This window comes from Ornithorhynchus anatinus, chromosome 7 (assembly GCF_004115215.2).
Source record: "Ornithorhynchus anatinus isolate Pmale09 chromosome 7, mOrnAna1.pri.v4, whole genome shotgun sequence".
In the NCBI taxonomy this organism is placed as follows: domain Eukaryota; kingdom Metazoa; phylum Chordata; class Mammalia; order Monotremata; family Ornithorhynchidae; genus Ornithorhynchus; species Ornithorhynchus anatinus.
This window is the reverse complement of record NC_041734.1, coordinates 40,683,963-40,703,102: the sequence shown is the minus strand read 5'-3', so window position 1 is coordinate 40,703,102 and position 19,140 is coordinate 40,683,963. Positions and strand designations below refer to the sequence as shown.

General features: G+C 43.1%; 1 protein-coding gene across 6 annotated transcripts in view; it reads left to right on the top strand.

Moving 5' to 3' along the window:
- ADARB1 (adenosine deaminase RNA specific B1) overlaps nt 1–19,140 on the top strand; it is a 225,857-nt gene that overhangs the window by 30,214 nt on the left and 176,503 nt on the right. For 3 of the 6 annotated variants that reach the window (XM_029068639.2, XM_029068633.2, XM_039912787.1), the window contains exon 2: nt 2,715–3,207. The exons of 1 other annotated variant lie outside the window; for it this stretch is intronic. The gene's annotated coding sequence lies outside the window, so the exon portion shown is untranslated. Of the gene's footprint in view, nt 1–2,714; nt 3,208–11,619; nt 11,660–19,140 lie in introns of those variants that run through there. 2 more of the 6 variants (XM_029068636.2, XM_007670814.3) reach the window with 2 other exon arrangements.

Here is a 19,140-nt window from a genome sequence, read left to right as displayed (position 1 = left end):
GCGCTTAGAACAGTGCTCTGCACATAGTAAGAGCTTAACAAATACCAACATTATTATTATTATTATCTTTAAAAGAAATACATTGCTGAGATTATTTTTATGTTCTGAAATCCATTACATGGCTGATGAAGCAGGTGTGTAGGGCACATTTGTACACTAGCTATAAGGCTGTGATTTTTCAGGGAAACCAAAAGCAAGATTAGGGACTCAGATGGAATTCCCATAGTGAATTACTTAAAACTGTAATATCTTCATTTTTTCAGCTTTTCTGTGTGTGTTTTCTATTTCTAAGTGGCTAGTAATAGAGGAACTCTTGGGAAATAACTCCTCGTCCATTCAGTTTTGTTTCATTATTTAAACTGAAGCGGTGATTGCCTCTTTTAAGGCTAAACAAAGGTTCAGAATTTAGGAACTAATGCTGCGAATTATCAGAAAGAACAGACACATAAACATGAGGATGACATCCTGACAATTTTTATCAAATTTTAATGGTGATTTTACTGCCAAGAAACTTGATTTGTACTACAAAACCAGGAATCTTATTTAGACCTAGACTTTGAGCTATGCATTATACTAAATAGCGAATGTCCTTAAATGTCCTTTTTGGATCGGGTACCCAATGACTACAATATGTAGGCCTTCTCATACGTGCATTTTTTTTCATAATTTTCGATATGACATTATTTCAGTAATAGGGATTTTGCATCCCTGCTGTTTCCCCCAATCAGCAAAGGACAACTTAATACTCTTAACTCCTTTCCCTTAGATGGGATTCTATTCTTGAAGCTATAATGACTTTACAGCTCTGCAGGGCTGAAGGTCAGTTATGATGCTGGCTTTTGGCCATTTCTTTTTTTAAAAAAAAAAAAAGATTTCAAAAACTGGCACACTCCCATAATACAACCAGGTTATGTTATCAGAAATGTGGTAGTATTATTATTAGTTGTATCTTGGGGTAAGTTTTCCCATTTCCTCTAAATTGTGTTCTGTTCCAGGCTGGCTGGAAAAGTAATATGAAATTCCTTTTTTGTGCTATAATGTAATGATGAATGTCCCTAACCGATTGTTTAATTTCTAGGAAAGTAATTTAGACTATAACACCGCAACAATAAATGAGGAGAAACGCAGCCTGGGTCTAGTGGATAGAGAAGGACCTGGGTCTAATCCCGTTTCCACCACTTGTCTGTTGTGTGACTTTGAGCAAGTCACTTCACTTCTCTGAACTTGTTACCTCATCTGTAAAATGAGAGTTAGGACTGTGCGCCCCGTGTAGGACATGGCATGTATCCAGCCTGATTAGCTTCTATCTGCCCCAGCGTTTAGACCAGTGTCTCGCACGTAGTAAGTGTTTAACAAATGCCATTTAAAAAACCCCCCCAGAAACCAGCGTTGGAATATGTTGGAATCTTTGCAAGGGCAGCAGAAGTAAAAGCTTGTTCAGCAGTTTGTTATAGTAGTGTTTCAACTTTAGGGAAGAGTTTGTCCAATTTAGGATGTCAAATGATTTTGTTTGAGTGCTCACTGTGTGCAGAGCACTGTACTGAGCGCTGGGGAAAGAACATATTCCCTGCCCACAGACAGCTTACAGTCTAGAGGGGAAGACAGACATTAAAATAAATAAATGCAATTATAGAGATAGGTGTATAATTGCAGTAAGTCTGGGAACAGAGATGAGTAAATGGAGCAAGTTAGGGCAGTGCAGAAGGGAGTGGGCGAAGAGGAAAGGAGGACTTAAGGCCTTTTGGAGGAGATGTGCCTTCAAAAAGTCTTTGAAGTCGGGGCGTGGGGGAAGTAATTGTCAGATGTGAAGAGGGAGGGCATTTCAGGCCAGAGGCAGGATTGTGGGCTAGAGGTCAGTGGCGAGGTAGACGAGATCAAGGTGCAGTCTGAAAATTGTGCACTTGGGAGCGTACGCTATAACAGAATTGGTAGATGTGTTCCCTGCCATCATGGGGCTTACAGATTAGACGGGGAGATAGATGTTAAATTATGGTTATTTACATAAGTGGTGAAGTACTGAGGGTGAGGTGAATATCAAGTGCAAGGGCGACTCAGAAGGGAGAGGGAATAGGGGAAGTGAGGGTTTAGTCAGGGAAGGCCTCTCGGAGGAGACGCAGTTTTAATAAGGCCTTGAAGATGGAGAGAGTGATTGTTTTGGGTGTGAAGAGGGAGGTAGATCCAGGCCGCAGGCAGGACATGGGCGAGGGATCAAGGGCGGGATAGATGAGATCAAGATGCAGTGAGTAGGTTGATGTTAGAGGAGTAAAGTGAGTGTGCTTGGGTTGTAGTAGGAAATCGTCAAGGTAAGACAGGAGGGAGTAAGGTGATTGAGTGCTTTAAAGCCAATGTTAAGGAGTTTCTGTTTGCTGCAGAGTTGGATGGGCAACCACTGGAAGTTTTTGAGGAGTGGGGAGACCCGGACTAAACTTTTTAAAGAAAATTTATCTGGGCGGCAGAGAAAATTATGGATTGGAGTATGGGCAAGGAATGTATCCACCAACTGTGTTGCGTTGTACTCTCTCTGGTGCTTAGTACAGTGCTTTGCACACAGTAAGTACTCAATAAATATGATTGATTGGAGTGGGGAGAAACAGGAGGCACGAAGGTCAGCAAGGAGACTGGTGCAGTTGAGCAGCAGCCTTCTTCTTCTTAAAGTACCTTTTAGCAGTTGAACTCCTGAATACTCATGCACATTTTTGAACTCTCTCCATTAGGTCTTCATTCATATAAGATCATCCACTTTGTTGAAGAAGGTTGAAATATTTTTTAACCGCCAAATTTTAGCTGCTGGTGGAGAAAACGTAGCAACTTCAGCTCCCTCAGTATCTTGCGATAAGCACACTGGATTGGCGAAGTGCGATGAAGTCCTTGTTGGACAGTTCTTCTGAATGAGATGCCATGAACTCACTGTCACGGACATCATCCGTTTCTGAATGAAGTTGCCAACCCAATTTCAACAACTGCTTTGGTTATCTGCTCGGGGGTCTCTTCAGTGACTCGAAAATCTGACCCGAATTTGGGGCTCAACTTCCTCCGCGATCAGTTCATTGTCGATTGCTTAATCTCAGCCCGCGTAAGGAGGCAGCGGGGAGGCATTTATTTGCCCGTGGTGCTCAGCTGGAACGCCGGGGCCAATTAGGTGAATACTTGGACTCAGGCAGACAACACCCGTTGTGTCTGTGAGGTGATTGTAACCCTGGCTAAGCAGTAAGTGCTCAATAAATGTGATTGAATGAATATTGGTTTTATCGTCGGGCAGTTAGACTGAAAACTCATCCTCTAGGCTGAAGTTTGTTATGGGGAGGGAACATGTCAACGGATTCTGTTGTATTTTCCCAAGCGTGTAATACAGTGTCCTTCACAAACTAAGTGCTCAATAAATACCATTCATTGATTAATTAAAACCTGGGGTGTCCCTGTATCTTCTCATCCCATTTGACAAAGCAGATAATGAGTAGAAGAATGCCAAAAAAGTTGGAAACAGGCAAATCGAATGCCATCGTAATTTTTTTCATTGAAGTGGTGGAAAACTGGGATAGAACAATTCTGGGATAATCTTTCGCTTAGAATCATTGAACTGGGTTTTTCTGTTAGTCTTTCTTGACCCCAAAAGAAATCAACAGGGGACCAAGAGGCCTTCTATACTTCACCCACAAAGAGGAGGACCGTAATAAGTTAAAATTTACTATCTCAAAATGCCACATTGTACTTGTCTAGAATCAAAGTGTGTGAATTGATGGCTTTTCATTTATAGTAGAATTGTCATGCTGATTTTTTTAAGTTTTATTTTAGTAAGTTTTGCTATTATGGAAGCATTTAAGAAAAGCTGTAATTTGTGCTTAAGCATGAATCATAAATAAAATCACAAGTTTGTCATACCTAAAATAGTTGTAAGCACAGCTTACTCTCAGTGAGCCAACTTGAGCATTTAGCCAAATTTTTCCTATGCGTGCCAGGTTTTCTTAAGTGAAAGAATGAACATGTACGGATAGAACCATCACGTGTTAATAGTTGATCACTTTTTCTGGCAATCATCATCATTTGGTTCAAATTGCTTTTATTGGTGTACATCTCTTCTCTCTCCCATTTTATTTTGCTCGGGACATATCTTCCTCCCCACCCCTTTTATTTTTTTTAGAGAGAGATGTAGAGGGAGCTTTGGTTAGGCCATGAGCAGGGGAGGAGCCATGAGATGGGGAGAGGCGAGAGAAGGGGATGAGAAATATATTGTTTTACTGTTGTTTCTCATTTTCCAATGCTTTATATTTCTGTGAATCAGTGGTCTGTATTTATCCCTTTGGACTGCTGGGATATTGAAAGGAGTGTTCTCTTTACTGTTGCACTTACAAAGAGCTCTGGACCTCAGGGTTGCTTTGAAAAGCAGAGCTCAGCACTTAGAACAGTGCTTCACACATAGTAAACACTTAACAAATTCCATCATTATTAAAAGTCTATTGAGGATCCAGCAGAGGCACATGATACTTAAATTTGATTCAGGTGTTTAGCTTCAGCCTCAGTGTCAATTCAGTTAACTTGTATGCTTAGGTTTTTGTGTGCTTATCCATCTTCTTTATGATATATATATCTAGGAACCGATAACTTTCCAGTCATCATCCCCTGAGTACAAGGTGGGTTTACAGCATAACCTTTCTAAGAAAAATCAAGTCCTTTGAAAACTTTTTTAAAATTTTATTTTATTTCTTAAATGCAGGGCAGTAGTGTATTCTGGGGAAGAAGGTTCTAAGAAATTTGTTGGCAAATAACTACCCTTAAAATGGTTTTAAAATCAAACTCTCCATCCATGGAAAAAATCAAAACTTGTGGGGGTGAGAAAAGGGACTCCCAATAATGGCTGATCTTTTGAGCTTTATATACCTGTAGACTGTTTTTCTTTTCGTACGTAATTCCTGTACAAATACATATTCCAGCAATTCTGATGTCAGATTGACGGTCTAGCAGACTAGCACCTTCTGTAGAAAAAGGGGACCTTGGGCAAGTCACTTAACTTCTTTTTGCCTCGTCTACCTCATCTGTAAAACAGGGATTAAAACCATGAGCCCCATGTGGGACATGGACTGTGTCCAACCTGATTCGCTTGTATCGATCCCAGCGCTTAGAACAGTGCCTGGCACGTAGTAGGTACGTAACAAATATCGTTTAAAAAAAAAGGGTGTGTGGGGAAGACTCAGGAGTTTGTAGAACAGGGAAACTGCTCAGTCCTTAAGACCCCTCCTAGAAGGAAAGCCCCCTCACCTGGTGACATCAACCGGAATATTTAATTTTTTAATTATAGTATTTGTCAAGTGCTTAGAATACGTCAAGCACTGATCTAAGCGTGGAGGTAGATAGAAGTTAATCAAGTTGGGCACAGTCCCTGCCCCACATGGGGCTCACAATCTCAGGGCACCCAATTACACAGGAGGGACTGTGCGAAAGAAAAGAGGGGTAGGGAAAAGGCAGGGCGGGGTGGGAATATCCCTTGAGCTAGCAATAAGAGCATCACTGACAGGATTCGAGTAGAGAAGGAAGCCCAAAACTGGTGTTTTCCAGGAAGGCCGAAGTACCAGTGAGGGACCTGTGATTGGCGTCCCCATAGAGGAGCTACTAAGGCAAGTATAATAGTATCCCTCAGTAGTAGGGAAGCAGCGTGGCCTAATGAAAAGAGCATGGGTCTGGGAGTCAGAGGACCTGGGTTCCAATCCTCGCTCCGTCCTATACCTGCTGAGTGATCTTAGCTAAGTGACTTTACTTCTCTGTGCCACATTTCCCTCATCGGCAAAATGGGGATTAGGTACTTGTTCTCCCTCTGCTTGAGCCCCATGTGGAACCCGACTGTCTTGTATCTACTCCAGTGCTCAGTACAGTGCTTGGCACACAGTAGAAACTTAACAGATAAATACCAGGCTATCCCAGACCGGGACAGGCATTAGTAGCCAGCCCTTAGGTTGAGTGTGTCCCTGGCTGCTGAACCCTGGACGCCTCCTTTGCTTTTCAGGAGTTCCATTTTGGAGAGTCACAGAAAACTACTGGATCCACATGGGGATGCATCAACGTGGAGTTCCCAAAACATCCCTGCCTCGGCTGTGAATGGCTATGGCCCTAGGCCCCGGTGTTACCATGGGGAGTCTGGCCTGGAAAAGTGACCGGGAATGTCAGTGAGGAATTTTCTGAAGTAGCAAATTTGGAATTTGAGACATAAATCAAGAACACAAAGTTACAAGTCACCCCATTTCTCAACATTTTCTTCTGTGGCTCTATTCCCAAGGTTTTATGAAACTAGATAACTTTAGTAAAAGGTATTTATACTTTACTGGAGCTGTAGGGACAGCCACTCTCTGCTACGAGGAGAATAATATAGGCAAATCTATAACAAATGCCGCATAATGAAGTTTTCCATTAAACCCAGCAACCCGCTAGGTACTTTAACAAAATTTTGAAAGACCTGTGTCTTTCAAAGAACTCCCTGATAACAAATACTCTTCTCCCCCTCCATTCAGTTTTAATTTCAAAGACTTCTACTGCATTTTGTACCGGATGAGTAGATGCATTCAATAGTATTTATTGAGCGCTTACTATGTGCAGAGCACTGTACTAAGCGCTTGGAATGTACAAATCGGTAACAGATAGCGACAGTCCCTGCCCTTTGACGGGCTTACAGTCTAATCGGGGGAGACGGACAGACAAGAACAATAGCAATAAATAGAATCAGAGTGGCCTAGTGAATAGAGCATGTGCCTGGGAGTCAGAAGGACCTGAGTTCTAATCCCAGCTCCACCACTTGTCTGCTGTGTGACCTTGGGAAAGTCACTTAATTTCTCCGTGCCTCAGTTACTTCATCTGTAAAATGGGGATTAAATGGGGCATGGACTGTGTCCAACCTGATTTTCTTGGACCTTTCCCAGTGCTGAGTACAATACCTGGCACATAGGACTTAATACCATATAAAATGCGGAAGAAATTCATTTTACTTCTAGTCTACATCCATGTTGATAGTAGATTAGTAAAAATTGTGAGTACTGGTTAACAGTTTTTACCTATATATGGAAAAGTCTCCTCTTTTCTGAATTACAAGGAAATAGGTGGGCCTGGAGGGCTGATTTCAGAACTTGAGTTCTAAATAACTGAAATGTAGTAGAGTCATGCCCATAAATAGAATGTTAGATTGTTAGGAAAGGTAGGCGGACAAAAAATGATATTGCTTTGTATATCAAGGATAACTCTATTTGCTCAGAAGCTCAGGAAAAAGAGTAAGGAGAACAGCGTTTGGGTTAAGGGAAAGGTGAAAAAAACTAGGGTGACACCTCCATAAGAGTAGGTCAGAAATATCAAACTGGTAGAGGATCAGAGAAGCCTGTTTTGGATTTGTGTTATTGGAACAATATTCAGACATTTGCCGGAAAAGCACTTAAGTGAGTCTTACTGTCAAATGGGTTTTTGGATTCCACTTGGGACAATTTCCTAGTGCTTTAGAAAGTAGAGGAATTAATGAAGGCCGATGTCCTTCTTGCTTAGAGTCCTATGCGGAGTAATTGGTGACCTAAAGACAATGATCAGCATTATTCAGACCATTTAGTGCCCTGGATCAGGTTGGTGGGAGCACATTTTCAATGGGTTATGGAAAAACTGGAGAGGATCCAGAGAAAAGCGACAAGATGGATTAAAGGGATACAAAGCAGATGGAAAGGGGGAAGGTTAAAGGAACTGAGTTCATTTAGCCTAGGTAAGGGAAGCCCAAGAGATGACAACTCTTCAACTATCGGAAGAGGTTTATGAAGGGGATGCTGGTTAGTGTACCCCTAGAAACGGGGTCTGTGGGTACTGAGGATGCCGATTCTATGGGACTAGAGTAGTTGCATTGGGATTGGATGCCTCTAGTTCCTCTCACAGCCTCCTCCCCCTCCAGTTTAGAGGGCGATGTTCCCGTGAATAGTCAGTTGCCTTGCCCATGTTTTGGCTTCCCTGAGTTGTTGAAATGAAACTCCCAGTAGCTCAAGGAAAACCTGACCATGCTTGGCAGGGTTTAACTGGAAGTGAGCCCCAGGCCACTTCTCATTCATCCTGGTCTCATAAAATAAAAATAAATGATGGTTGGTATTTAAGCGCTTACTCTGTGGCAGGTGCTGTATTAAGCACTGGACTAGATACAAGCTAATCAGGTTGGACACAGTCCACGTTCTACATGGGTAGCACAGTCTTACTCCCCGTTTTACAGATGAGGTAACTGAGGCACAGAGAATTTGTGACTCGTTCAAGGTCACACAGCAGACAAGTGGTAGAGTTGGGACCAGGTCCCTCGGACTCCCAGGCCCGTGTTCTATCCACTACGCCATGCTGCTTCTCAATTGTAATTGTAAATTGAAAGTAGGGGATCAGTCAGTGGTATTTATTGAGCACTCACTGTGTGCAGAGCACTGTATTAAGCGGTTAGGGGAGTACAGTATAACAGCATTTTTAGACGTATTCCCTGCTCACAATGAGTTTACCATCTAGAGGGATGTAATAGAATAACTGATTATAGAGAAGTGGAAGAGAGTTTGTGACTCTGAAATGTGAATTAGGTTAACAATACTTTGGCAGCATAAACTTCACTATTCCCAAAGCATTGTTCGAAATCATTGCATTCTGCAAATGCTCATGAAGTAACTGGCAGAATATCAGGAAAATTTCAGTCTTGTACTTTAAACTCCCTGAGGAGTAGGTTGCTGTTCTGGCTTAAATGTTGAATTTTAGCTCGATTAGGAAGAGGGTGGATCCTTTAAGCTGTAATTCTTACAGATGCATTTATGTATTTAGCTTTATAAGAATTTCCTGGAAATGATATATCAGAATTTGTGGCAGACTGATTTATGCTTATAGACCTAAATACTTTGACTGTGCCTCATCTGCTTAGCAAGAAACATTTATCTGGGTGTATATCCGAATGATGCAGTTGCAAGTGGGACAACAGTGTCATGTGGCTTTTCCAAAAGAATTCCATGTGCTTAATTTCAGAGGAAAATCTCAAATTCACAGGGAATTTCTTCAAAAGAAGCAAGAGAATAAAGGCAGAAAAATATTGGAAATTTCCCCCTTGAATAGTATGTCATCATTTGGAAATAAGAGCCATCCCCGTTGTGTGTCTCAGAAAACAATTTCCCTGTCAATGAAGAGGTTTTATGTAGCTTGGTTTACAGTTTACTTAAGCCTCAGATTAATTCCATTATTTTTGTTTGAAAGCTTCACCTGCACGTTGGAGCAATGCTATAATGTTGGTATTTGTTAAGCGCTTACTATGTGCCGAGCACTGTTCTAAGCACTAGGGTAGATACAAGGTAATTAGGTTGTCCCACATGAGGCTCACAGTCTTAATCCCCATTTTACAGATGAGGGAACTGAGGCACTGAGAAGTTAAGTGACATGCCTAAAGTCACAAAGCTGACAAGTGGCAGAGCCGGGATTAGAACCCATGTCCTCTGACTCCTAAGCCCGTGCTCTTTCCACTAAGCCACGCTGTTTTAGAAAGAATATATTCTAGCTTTCCTCAAGAATAGGTGAATGTTACAGTAGTGTCCTCTGAGGCCTATCCACTTAGCTTTCCTCCTTTCAAGCCTTTTTAAGTTTTTTTGGGTTTATTGTGTGAAAATGGTATTTGTTAAATGTTTCCTGTGTGCCAGGTTCTGTCCTAAATGCTGGGGTAGATACAAGTTAGTCAGGTGAGATCCATCTATATCCCACATGGGACTCACAGTCTTAATCCCCACTTTACAGATGAGGTAACTGAGGCACAGAAAAGTGAATTAACTTGCCCAAGATCACACTACGGACAAGTGGCGGAGCTGAGATTAGGACCCAGGTCCTTCTGACTCCCAGGCCTGTGCTGTATTCACTGAATTACACTGCTTCTCTTTTCATTCATTCAGACATATTTATTGAGCGCTTACCGTGTACAGAGCAATGTGCTAAGCGCTTGGAAAGTTCAATTCAGCAAGAAGGAAAGACAGTCCCTGCCCACACTGGGCTTACAGACCCAAACCTATGTGATTTGATCTAATCTGTCCAAAATGATCCAGGTTTGATTTAATATTAATACTTGCGATATTTGCTAAGCGCGTACAGTGTGCCAGGCACTATACTCAGCTCTGTGGTGGATTCAAGCAAATCGGATTGGACGCAGTCCCTATCCTACATGGGGCTCACAGTCTCAAGTGACTTACCCAAGGTCACCTGGCAGACAAGTGGCAGAGGCGGGATTAGAACCCATGACCTCCTGACTCCCAGATTTGTACTCTATCCACCACACCATGCTTCTTGCAAGTTTAGCTAAAGACTGTAAGCGGTATAGTAACCCCGAGCTGTCGGAAGCAGCAGTGGTTTCCCCAGATGTCGAGGGTTCTGCTCATCAGGTAGCGTTCAGTACAAGGCAGTTCTCTCATCTGTAAAATGGAGGTCAAGACCGTGAGCCCCTTGTGGGACACAGAGTGGGTCCAATCTGATTAGCTTGTATCTACCCCAACACTTCGAACAGTGCCTGGCACATAGTAAGCGCTTAACAAATACCATAAAAAGGCAAAGTGCTCTCCAAGCCCAGATTGCAGCAAAAAACGCCGACATCAGTCACATTGTAAAAAAAAAAAGCCCTTTGTGTCTCTTCAGTGAATCAGAATTCTCTCTGTGAGTGAACTCAAGACTGTTGACTTGGTTCCAGTTATGCCTCCAATAACACACGGTTTTCCCCTGAATCTAGGGCTTCGGAGTAGTCAGTTATATTTATCGAGCTCTTACTGTTTGTCGAGCACTGTTGTAAGCGCTTGGGAGAGTGCAATCTATCCATAAGCCGACACATTCCTTGCCCATAACAAGCTAAGCCAGGCCAACCCAAACCTGGCTGACTGCAAAATCCCTGTCCCTGAGCGAGAGTGGTCTTCCCCTCCTTCACCTGGCCTCAACAATCCCTGCAACTTCACCTGCCGGTTTGCCCTCACAAAGACTCTGAGGAAAATCAGTCAGTGGTATTTATTGAACGCTTACTGTGATCTGAGCAGTGTACTAAACCCTTGGCAGAGTTCAGTTAAGTGGAGTTGGTAGTCACGATCCCTGCCCACAAAGAATTTCCAGTCTAGTGGTAGAGATAGATATTAAATCTCAGATGGGGGACGGGATAGAGTATAAGGGTACGTACGTAAGTCCTGAGGGTGGGGTAAATATCTAGCACTTGGGGCATGGAGATCAAATTGCAAGGTGGATGGGGGAAATAAGGACTTAGACTCCTCTTGGAGGAGATGGGCTTAGTACAGGGCTCCATATTCAGTAAGCACGCAATCAATATGATTGATTGATTCTTAGGAAGGCTTTGAAGGTGGGAAGAGCTATCCAAGGTTCAGACTTTGGAATTTTTCTAAGTGTTTTAAACTGTATTATCATCCTGATTGTTAGAGGTCAACCTTTATTTTTGACTGGTATTAAAGTACCTTCTGTGTGCCAGGCACTGTCCTAAGCACTGGGGTAGATAGAGAATAATCAAGTTGGACACGTTCATTTCTCACATGGGGCTCACAGTCTTAATCCCCATTTTACAGATGAGGTCACTGAAGCACAGAGAAATTAAATGACTTGCCCAAGGTCACCCAGCAGACAAGTGGTGGAGCCGGGATCTTGTATCTACCCCAGTGCTTGGCATATAGTAAGTGCTTAATAACTAACATCATTGTTATTAATAGCCTTGATATAATTGTAAACATTCAGCTGAACTAAAACTGAACTTTTGGGGGGGCCAAAATGTTTACGATGTGTAATGTTGGTTCAGGTACTAAGCGCGCAGGAGAGCACAATACATAAAGTAGACCCAATCCTTTTCCGAATAATCTGCCCGTGTAATTTACCTCTCTCGCATTAGGCTTCGTAGTTGAAGGCTCGTTATCCCGGTCACATTATTTAGATTGTTGTGGTGTGTCCATGGGCCTGCTGTGTCCCAGGAGATTATTTGAGGTGGTTCCTGATATCCCTCCCTCGCTATCAGGGATGGAGTGATTTGCCCCAGGTCCCACAGCACATAATTGGCAGAGCCGGAATTAGAACCCAGGTTTTCTGACTCCCAGACCTAAACTCTTCCCACTAGGCCACTCCGGCTTCAGGACCAAGGCCCATCTGTCAGACCGAGCACTCTTGGTCCTGACCCGGCCTTCTAAACCGTCATGAATTAGCCTCAGACCTTAATGAGTTTTTCAGAGCAGCCTAATTGGCCACGTAGTGTAAAGGATCCCGATCTACTGATGGTAGCTAGTGCTTTGCAGTTCCCTGCGTGTTTTCTGTATTGGACGTCCTGCATAGCTCCCGCCCTCTCCGCCTACGCTGCGATCTGAAGCCACGCTTTATTCTCTAGAAGCCGAATATTAGAAAATCCTCTGTTTTTCCCAGCTGGCGATTCCAGCCATCCATTTGTAAATTCACTAGCGATCCTCCTTAACAGTTTCAGACGTCTGAAATTTCTACCTCAGGAAGATGGATCTTTTCGAAGACACCAATCTGTTATTGTAAAAACCGATCCACGGTGACCGAAAGCTGCAGACTTCATCTTCATTCCCAGGAGTCAAAAGAACAAAAACCCCCACAGCTGTATAATATTTACAGAGCATAAATTGTTTTGTACCTAAATGTTTGCTTTTTAAAAAGAATACTGAGTGTAACACGTTTACAGTTCTTAATCATGTAGAATATAAAATCCAATCTTGTTTCCAGGCGTTGTGTCCAACATGATAATCTAATTTGAGATTAGCTCTCTTCAGTTTGCCAAGGTAGAGGCTGAGAAGGGGACATAGTCCATCCTCAAAGTCACGAAGGAGACGGACCAAGAGAATCAGACCCCGCACCACCAGGGTGAGAAGGCCCCCACTGAATCTTGAAGGCGCTAGGTTCAAAACAAACCAATACAAGGAAACCCAGCAGCTGGTAAACCTGGAATTCTGTACTACAGGAGTTGTGTAGGTTGAAACTGGAAGAAGGATTTGGCTAAATTCATGGCTGAGAGCCGTAGTAGTTCCTAGAGAGAAAATTAAAGTTTGGATTTAGTTACGGGTGTTGTTGGGAACTCCTAAACATTAGGTAAACAGGAAAGAAATACACCCCTGTCACTATTGGGAGCAGAGTACTGGGTTGGATAGATTATTGGCCTGACAGAGAAGCAGCGTGGCTTAGTGGAAAGAGCACGGGCTTGGGAGTCCGAGGATGTGGATTCTAATCCCGGCTCTGCCACTTGTCAACTGTGTGACTTTGGGCAAATCTCTTAACTTCTCTGTGCCTCACTTACCTCATCGGTAAAATGGAGATTAAGACTGTGAGCCCCACGTGGGACAACCTGATAACCTTGTATCTACCCCAGCGCTTAGAACAGTGCTTCGCACACAGCGCTTAGGAAATACCATCATCACCATCATCCACCCCAGCACTTAGTATATAATGCCTGGCATGTAGTAAGCACTGAACAAATACCGTTATTATTGTTGTTATTTTTAATTACCTAGGGGTAGCTTTGAGAAGCAGCGTGGCTTAGTGGAAAGAGCACAGGCTTGGGAGTCAGAGGTCTTGGGTTCTAATCCTGCCTCCACCACTTGTCTGCTGTGTGACCTTGGGCAAGTCACTTAACTTCTCTGTGCCTCGATTACCACATCTGTAAAAATGGGGATTAAAAAATGTGAGCCCCACGGGGGACAATCTGATTACCCTGTGTCTACCCCAGCACTTAGAACAGTGCTCTCCACATAGTACACATAATAAGTAATTATTATTATTATTATTTTCTTAATTTTTTAAGTCCTTAGCGGGTAAAATGCCAAGATATTTATATAGTCAGTGTATCCTTTAACATCTTTTTCAGGATAGCAAGAGTGTATTAATTAGTCAAAAATTATTAAAGAATTACAATAAACAGAACCATAGGGTCAGTGGAACAGATGGCACTTGTAGACCAATCCATTACTCATTCTCTCCTATTCATTCACTTCTGTTATATTGTACTCTCCCAAGCAGTTAGTAACAATGCTCTGCACACAGCAAACGCTCACTAAATACGATTGACGGATTAAAAACTGGGTCCCAGGGAGTAGCAGGAAAGAAGATAACCTGACTGTGGTGATTGGCTCTCATGGTGACGGAAGCAGCTGCAGCAGTTTTCATTCTCAGCTGTTCTGACTGCTCTTGGTCCAGTTTTTACGAGACTCCCGGAGGAGACCCAAACACTAGGGAGTGAGCTGTGGAGGCAGCCGCAGCCACTGGACTTAGCATCATTTCCTCCTCCTGTTGTCGCTATTCCATTTCTTGCTGTGCTCTCTGGAATTCTTTTATGCCTCTGAACGAGCAGCAGGAACAGGTGAAACTACAAATTCCAACCACTGCTAACCGGCCTTTTCCCAGGACAAGGGGAGGAGCATGAATATATAATCTGCATTCTCTGCCATCTGCTCCCAAGGAATTTATTTATATTAATGTCCGTCTCCCCCTCTAGTTAGTAAGCTTCTTGTGGGCAGGGAAGGTGTCTGATAATTCTTTTCATTGTAAAAGCGATTAGTACAGTACTCTGCACACAATAGGCACTCAATAAATAGGATTGATTGCAGGAGTGGGGTTTTTCTCCCGGAAGGGGAGATCTAGGAAGACCAGTATCCCTGGCACAATTTATTTATATAAATTTATATATCATAAAGCATTCATTCAATCATTTATAGAGTGCTTACTGTATGCAGAGCACTCTACTAAGCACTTGGAAAGTACAATTCAGCAATAAAGAGAGACAATCCCTGCCCAACTCCTGATATATATATCAGGAGTTGTCCACTGCTTTATGATAAAAGCACAGGTTGGTTCCTCATCTGTTTCCGAAATAGCATTTTTTGAAAAAGAAACAATTTCATTTAATAATTTCAAAACCGAGCATTTAAAATGTTGAGATAAAAAGCTTTTCTAAAATTGGCCATGTTCTTGTACTGTCCTCCATCTCTTTTTTTTGTCTTGCAAGTCACAACTGTAACTGGCAGCTGTCGGAATTCTTCTTGCCTTTTGTAATGTTCATGTTTTCCTGTGCTTGTAAATCTGTCATCCACTAATTTTTATTTTATTTCTAGTTTAACCTTGGGTAACTTTTGGATCCCTACTCAATGTCTTAATCCTACAACCTGCCCGTTAAGGTACCTTGGAAAATCATCCTGTGGCTATCATTTAGTGAATTCTCCTGTCATAATGCTGTTTGCAGACTCTCTTTAAAACACTTCTATCGATTCCAATAGCTAATTTTGATTTTTATAGCATCAGAAAATGTGTGTGTGTGTGCAATTTTTGCTTATGCCATTTATATAAGTGAGTTTTGACTGGTGACAGGTTTAAAAATTTTTGTTTTCTCTGAATAAAAGTAATCACTGCTCAGAGCAAAGCACGCTTGACCCAATCTTCCTATTTGCTTTGCTCCACATACCCGGTTGCATGGGGGCAGTAGCCAGGGATAATGGGGTGGACTTGGGTGTGATTTGGGGGGAGTGGAGCACTGATGGGGGGATCGCCGAAGTAAAACTTCGATGGGGTGGGAAGGGAGAAATTGGAAGGCACTCAGTAAATGTCATTGATTTAGAGACTGATGAAGCCTTCTTACAGATTAGAGAAGTGAGACATTTTATGTTCTGCTCCCTGTGGGCAGGGAATGTGTCTGTTAGTACACTGTTTGCTCTGCACACTGTAAGTGCTCAATGAATACCATTGATTGAAAAAGGGAAATGGAAAAAAAAATGGGAATAAATACAGTTGATTGGGTAGAGAATGGAAAAGAAGTTACGGGAACTCATTGTTCCTGCCATTCTGTGTCCTTGAGCTCTACTTTTCTAAGCCTCTTCAGAGTCCAGGGCCTATGAGGACAAGCCATTTGCCCATCTCACGTATGCTTGTTTTTGTTTTTTTAATGGTATCGGTTAAGCGCTTACTATGTGTCAGACACCGTACCAAGCACCGGTGTAGATACAAGATAATCAGGTCGAACAGAGTCCGTGTCCCACGTGGGGCTCCCCATTTTCCAACTGAGGGAACTGAGGCCCAGAGAAGTGATGTGACTTGCTCAAAGTCCACCCAGGTGGCCTGGGAACCCTCTGAGGGTGAGGCAGGGTTTTCAGCGCCAGAACTCTACACCCCATGAGGCCTAATATGTCTCCTCTCTCTTGTGGCTGCTGCCGTGGGAGCAGCAGTAAACCTGGAAATGCTGTCGTTTGTGCTCTGGCAGCTGTGTTGGGAAGGTGGCCCAGAGGCTCGGCTGGGTGCCCGCCGACACAGCTCTGGGGCCGTGGTGCCCACCTTATCTCCCCGATGGGGCTTCCAGGCGCCTGGGCAGACCTGGTGGGCCGAGGCGAATGCGTCACAGGGCTGGCTGCAGGACCGGATGCGGGAAAGGCCTCTCACTCCTCACTCCAGATTCCGGTGGCTTGAAAGGCACTCACTCAGTTCTCTCACCCTTACTTATTCTCTTTCTCTTTTCACTACCCGTAACCTGGCCTGCTCCGTTCCTCTCAAGCCAACTTGCCATTCTTACAGTACAGTATTTTGCACACAGTAAGTGCTCAATAAATGCCATTAGTTGATCTTTCACCACCGACCTCTAACTTCTGCCCTCCCGTCTTCCTGGAACTCTCTACCCCTTCACGTATGCCAGACCAAAGCTCTTCCCATCTTCAGGAAGCAGCATGGCTCAGTGGAAAAAGCATGGGCTTGGGAGTCAGAGGTCATGGGTTCGAATCCCGGTTCCGCCGCTTGTCAGCTGTGTGACTGTGGGCAAGTCACTGAACTTCTCTGTGCCTCAGCTACTTCATCTGTAAAATGGGGATTAAGACTGTGAGCCTCGTGTGGGACAATCTGATGACCCTGTATCTCCCCCAGCACTTAGAACAGTGCTCTGCACATAATAAGTGCTTAACAAATACCCACATTATTATTATTATTATTATTCTAAAGTCATTTGTCTTCTAGGAGGCCTTCTCCGATTGACCTCCCTTCTCCTCCCATGTTTCCCACAGCCACAAACTTTATCATACTCTCCCAAGTACATAGTTTGTGTCCAGCACAGGGTAAGTGTTCAGTAAATGCCACTGATTGAGTGATGCCTGCTGGCAAAGGGCAAGAAATGAAGCCAATGTCTCCAAGTTTGAGGGAAAATTTCCCCACTTCCACCTCTTAGCCATCTGGAGGACTTACTTCTGTGGTTGAATATGGACTCAACACACGGAGAACTTAGCTCTTCCTAAAACAAATCGGAGAAGCAGCATGGCCTAGTGGATAGAGCACAGGCCTGAGAGGCAGAAGGACAAGGGTTCTGCTCCCTGCTCTGCCACTTGTCCTCTGTGTTACCTTGGGCAAGTCACTTCACTTCTCTGTGCCTGGTACTTCGTCTGTTAAATGGGAATTAATGCCATGAGCTTTATTTGGGACATGGACTGTGTCCAACCTGATTAGCTTGTATCTTCCCTAGGGCTTAGTACAGTGCCCGGCACATAGGTTAGTGTTTAACAAATACCATTAAAATATACATATGTAGAAGAAGATCCATACTTCAAGATTTAGATTGATTTCATTTGCCTTTGCTTGTAATAGAGGAAGCAAGAATAGAAGATAAATACCATATTAGTTTAGTAGTCAGAGAGAATTATCCAGTGAGATTAAGTGCAGTCCACTGGCTTTGGTATCTTGGGAAGAGAGAATGTGGTTGTTGCCACTTTTTAGCAGTTTGAGGGGCTAAGCTCATTGAGGGTAGGGATCGTGTCTACCAACTTGGTTGTATTATACTCTCCCAGGCACTTAGTGCAGTGCTCTGACTCAGAAAGCACTCAATCAATACCCATTGATTAAAGGGGAACCCCTCTTGAGCATTAAGTCCCTTTCTATGCATTTCACTCTTTCCTTTTAGGTCATTATTCTCAATCATATCCCACCTTCCACTGGAGAATACTGTATCTTCTTAGTGGACAAACTCGAAGGCTGGTTTAGGGAAAAGTTAATATTGTCACAATCTAAAGTTCCCAATTTTGGAAACCTCCTTTAGGTATCTATCATGCTTCTAGTTTTTTCCACCTGTTTGTTAGGTTCCTAGTCACTTTAACCTCTCTGTGCTTTGTTTTTCTTAACTGTAAAAATAAGACTATTACTGCTTCAGTGGGTGTTTTTGTGGAGCAGCAGTTGAAAGTGGTTATTAAGCTTGCATTTAATATTGAATAAAACAGGAGTTCCTTTTTATCCCAGTCATTGCTGGTGCTCAATTTGTATTGCTCCTATATGTTGGAGGGTCCTGTTGAGCTCAGTACTGTAAAGGATGGAGACAGCAGGAAAAACAGCATGGCCTGGGCTTGATTCTAATCCTGGCTCTTCCACTTGTCTGTTGTGTGACCTTGGTTAAGTCATTTCACTTCTCTGGGCCTCAGTTACCTCATCTGAAAAATGGGGATTAAGATTGTTAGCCCCATGTGGGACATAGACTGTATCCAACCTGATTAATTATACTTTCCAAGTGCTTATTACAGTGCTCTGCACACAGTGAGTGCTCAGTAAATACAATTGAATGAATGATTAGCTTGTATCTTTCCCAGTGCTTAGTATAGTGTCTTGCACATAGTAAGGGCTTAACAAATACCATTAATTAAAAAACCAACAAATTAGCAGGAGACCAAGAGTCAGCAGCAGATTGGCCCTAGGAACATGATGCATTGGTTAATAAAGTCAGGAATTGTTGGGCAGTTCTAGCTATTAGCAAGGAGGTCCATTTCAGTTCTGGAAGGAAGGAGGATGGTACTTCTCCTGGCTTCCTTATTTAGGTGACCCCAAAACTGCCAGTAATCTTGGACTGCCGGGGAGTGTTTTTGTCCCTTATATACTTAATCCCTCTTGGCTCTATGGAGAAGAGGTTTAGAATTCTTACTTCCTCAGGGTATGACCCTGAGTAGTCCAAGGGTTTAGAGCTGGACCTCACTGCTGGGATGTAAACGAGAATTTTTTTTTTACGGTATTTAAGTGCTCACTGTGTGCCAGGCACTGTACTAAGTGGCGAGGTAATTCCTGTCCCACATAGGGCTCACAGTCTTAATCCCCTTTTACAGATGAGGTAACTGAGGCACAGAGAAGTGAAGTGACTTGTCCAAGGTCACACAG